The sequence below is a fragment of the Lolium perenne genome, chromosome 3 (genome assembly GCF_019359855.2).
Source record: "Lolium perenne isolate Kyuss_39 chromosome 3, Kyuss_2.0, whole genome shotgun sequence".
NCBI classification, from domain to species: Eukaryota; Viridiplantae; Streptophyta; class Magnoliopsida; order Poales; family Poaceae; genus Lolium; species Lolium perenne.
In genome coordinates, this window is record NC_067246.2 from 335,131,042 (window position 1) to 335,135,526 (window position 4,485).

The following is a 4,485-nucleotide window of genomic DNA, read 5'->3' on the forward strand; positions in this document are numbered from 1 at the left end:
CTTATTGACAGAGGGTTGGTGTCCAAAGAAAGAACGATTGTCTGATATTATATTTGGGCCTTCACCTTAGCAAGCATATTTTAGTTTAGAATATTATAATTCAGTAATATACTCTTTCTAAACCTCATCAATGGATAATATCTATAGCGGTATAGCCTACTCAAATTATTTGTCTCCACACGAATGTGTTTTTCTTGTTTCTTCCATTAATCTCAGTATTTATTTTTTTCGTTTCAGTTGGTTGTTAATCTATTGCAAGATAAAGATTTGTTACTAAATGCATCACTACCTATTTATGCCCTCACAGTAGGGAAAATGACTGAGCTTCATTGCCTCCAAGGGGCTTCTACATAGACATGAATAAGTTTTTGTGCAGCTAATATATTTAGTTCCATTATTTATGGTTTGAGTAATATGTTCAATGGTAGGCAATGCAAATCTGGTTAAGCTATGTTTCTAGAGAGGGAAGCAGTTTTCTCGTCGACTCCGACGCGCCTCAAGCGTCGCGAATCAGCAGCGAAGTAGGCCTGGAAGAGATGATGGAGGCCTGGAGAGCCGGCGGCAGCCGTCAGGCAAGTCGATCCCCTCCTTCTCCTCTCAGTCTCCCTCTCATGTTGTGCGCTGCGGAAGCTGAAACAGTTTATTTACTTGTTCACTTAGCTAAGGGAGGAGAAGGGAGCGTGAACGGATGTATCTCTGATCGATTACATGCTATCTTTTCTTGGTAGCAGTCTGAAATTCCTCTCTAAATCCTGTGGAATTGCAGATGTTGTGGCGAACAGCAAGACAATTTGGTTCATAATTACTAATTGATGTTTTTATTTGCAGATGTAAGTTTATTATCTTACTCTTTGGGGATATAGAAACAGAGAGCTCAGTTGTTCAAAATGTATTGAAAAATAGAAGGTATGGTCTCTTGCAGGCAAAATTTGATTGTCTGTCATGTTTTTGACCGACACCTTCTTAAACTCTAACTTACTTATTGACAGAGGGTTGGTGTCCAAAGAAAGAACGATTGTCTGATATTATATTTGGGCCTTCACCTTAGCAAGCATATTTTAGTTTAGAATATTATAATTCAGTAATATACTCTTTCTAAACCTCATCAATGGATAATATCTATAGCGGTATAGCCTACTCAAATTATTTGTCTCCACACGAATGTGTTTTTCTTGTTTCTTCCATTAATCTCAGTATTTATTTTTTTCGTTTCAGTTGGTTGTTAATCTATTGCAAGATAAAGATTTGTTACTAAATGCATCACTACCTATTTATGCCCTCACAGTAGGGAAAATGACTGAGCTTCATTGCCTCCAAGGGGCTTCTACATAGACATGAATAAGTTTTTGTGCAGCTAATATATTTAGTTCCATTATTTATGGTTTGAGTAATATGTTCAATGGTAGGCAATGCAAATCTGGTTAAGCTATGTTTCTAGAGAGGGAAGCAGTTTTCTTGAGGACAAATGTATATAATGTTTATATTGCTGAATAGAATAGCAGTTTAGGTTTGCCTTTTGTTTCTCACTGTTAGGCCCTTCTCTTAAAATACATAACCGGTAACATTGATAGCTAATAATGTTGAATAGACAGAGGTTCAGCTGGTGTGTGTTACACCTACTGATTCTTTTTTTTTTCTTCTTTCGTTACAGAGTGGTTAATTACTTTGGATCGCATAATAATTTTGAACTGCTGTTACATTGTTTTAATGCATTACAGATCATACATTTCTATTGACGTTGTTGTAACCCAGTTTTCTCTTGCTCTTGGCTTTGGAAGCAAGGTGGAAGCGACATCGTGTCAGAAGGCCCAAGGTGTAGTCTACGGAGTCAAAAGGTGAGTCATGGTACAAAAAAAGTTACACCACTATTCCCATTTTTTCAAATTCAAGTATATTTGGTTTGTCTGGATTTTTGAATTGTTGCAATATTTCAATCTATTTGACTTTAGATTGGTGTTATTTCCGATGCTGGTTTAAATCTAAAGTGAAAGTGATGAGATGACATGCATTTCATGTGATAAATGGGTTTTGCGGCTATGCTCTTCATTATTTATCTGTTCTCTGTGTCATATGGCCTCTGCTACTTCTCCCATGTATTTATTTGTTTAATCACTGCCTTTGTTATTTTCTTTTCCTTGTTTCTGTAGCCGTTTGGTCTGCTACCTAAAGGTGCCAGTTGTTTTCTTCAGGTGCCATTGCCTTTAAGCCATCAATGAATTACACCCTTTCAATAAAAAATCGGAAGATGTTGTGTTACTTTTTTAGACAACAAGAGCAAAGGCTGGTGCCGATTGCTGGTTTCCAGAAATAGGAAGGAACACTGAAGCTTATGTTCTAAAGGACTAGGTTAGTGTTTCCATGATCCCAGACCGCTGAAACTCATTAGAGATTAGAGTTAACATTTTGTTCGAACAACTCTATCTTATGCTGAAAACTTGATGTAGCAACCCCACAAAACTTAATAGGTGGAAGTCGTAGATTGACACATCAGAAAGCACCATCAGAGTATGCAAGGTCCTCCATTCTAATGGGAAATTTGACATAGTAAGAGCCAACAATATTCTGAATTCGAGTGTTCTAGAATAGATCAATAGTAAGTTTCAAAAGAATAAATTAGAGTACAGGTACATTGAAAATTAGATAAACCTGAAAAAACAAAATGTAAATGTGAGTGTATCTGGAAATCCAAGTTCTGGAATTATACAAACAAATAGTAAATAATATTACTGGCTTAGCCTTAGGCTAAACCAAACAAATTATACGGCGTTATCTTCTCGATACAAAGATGTTGACAACCAATAATGCGTAGTTCTACCTCTTTTTGCAGTTTTGGTGTTCCATCTTCTCCAAGCAAAGCCATAGGCCATGGACCTACTGCTCCGTTCTAAGATCTAGGTAGTTTTGATTTAGAATACCAGAATCCAATTTTTTTGTTTAACCCCTTTGCCTTATTTATATGTATTCTTTAGCTCTCCAGTTATATTAGCTATTTAGCTTAGACACCATCACAGTATTTGTTAAATATGTTTCAATTGTTATTTGTTAAATACTCCTACTGTCTTTCTGTCTTCCTCAATACATTTCAATTTGACCAAGCAGAGGTTCTCAAACAGTGGAGCATACATGCATGAGTAGAACTGAACATATTATTGCAATATGGGCTATTTACTATGGTGCAACCGTTAGATTATATCCTCTATTGTATGACTGTATTGCTGGTGGTGATTTTCTGATCAACCTGGTGTGCAAACAAAGTATCATTTGTCTATTTATTGTCGGTTCGTTTGCATTTTATTTCTTGCCGATAGACATGACTTCAATTCCTTCTTGGGCTCGGTCTTTGCGCCGGGGCGCAGCGGGTCATCTAGTTGCAATGAAAACAGCAACTCTCCTGCAATCACTAAAAAATAAAAATAAACTCCTACGGCAGTCTCTTGGCACAAGGCACGCTTGAGAGCAAGATTAATAGAGTAGCCCACTGCTGGCTATATAGCCATGCCATGTCACCCTTCAGCCATTGTAAAGCCCATTCATACAATAAGCTAGCTATTGGATTGACTCTTAGATAGGCTTTAATTCAAATTTAATTATTTAAGCACGCATGGCATTGGACCTGAGCTGCATGCAAGCCCCTTTTTCCTCGTTCCGTGTGTTGTAGCCCGGCGATACTGCAAGCGCCAGCTCCTCTCTCTCTCCTCCTCCCTCTCTCTTCCACATCAGATTTTTCTGACATGTCCCTTGCTGTAGCCTGCTAAGCGTTCATTGTTGTACTTGCTCTGAAGCTGCACTTCCGTGCATGCCTACACGTCCATCGACGTGCTAGCTAGTTAGCTGGCTTGGCGTGTATTTACGGCGGATCCGATGTGCCGCCGTTCGTGTTGCCGTTTTGCACGCCGTCGGGCTATGTCTTTGTCGTCATACCTAATACTACCTCCGTTTCAAGAATAAGGCGCACGCGTATTCCAAGATGAACTTTGACCATAAAAATTGAGCAACAAAATCTTGATTATATTATATGTATTTAGTCTCGTTGGATTCGTATTGAAAAGCACTTTTTAATGATATTAATTTCATACAAATAATCTTTATCTATTTGAAGTAATTCTTGGTCAAACAAAAAGCTCGTAAAACAAGGGCGCCTTATTCCTTGAAACGGAGGTAGTATATGTTTTCTTTTGGAACGGTCGAAGGTCTCAAAGGACTAGGAAACTGCATTGAAACCAGTCCATGATTGAAACTATGGAAGGTAGAGCTCATTCTCCCCCCACACCGCTCTCATCAGTGAACAGTGCCTCCTCCTTGAGAGTTGCTGAGAGGGTCTCGGCTCCTCTCCCTCCCCTCTCCGGCGGCCTCGCCGGCCGGAGTTGGAGAGGGAGAGAAGGCCGCTATGTATATTACAGTAGGTCTAGTAGTAGTTGTTGGCCTGCGTGCCAGTTTGGCGTCATGCCGATGGGGTGGTTTCGGCTGGAGATGGCGAGCTTCTCT

At 39.2% G+C, this 4,485-nt stretch overlaps 1 long non-coding RNA gene across 1 annotated transcript; it reads left to right on the top strand.

The window, feature by feature from the left end:
- Positions 1-630: 630 nt before the first annotated feature.
- Positions 631-3,132, top strand: LOC139837735 (uncharacterized). Its single transcript, XR_011754397.1, has 3 exons — positions 631-1,835; positions 2,190-2,346; positions 2,828-3,132. It is a non-coding gene; the product is annotated as an uncharacterized lncRNA (long non-coding RNA).
- The last annotated feature ends 1,353 nt before the right edge of the window (positions 3,133-4,485 follow it).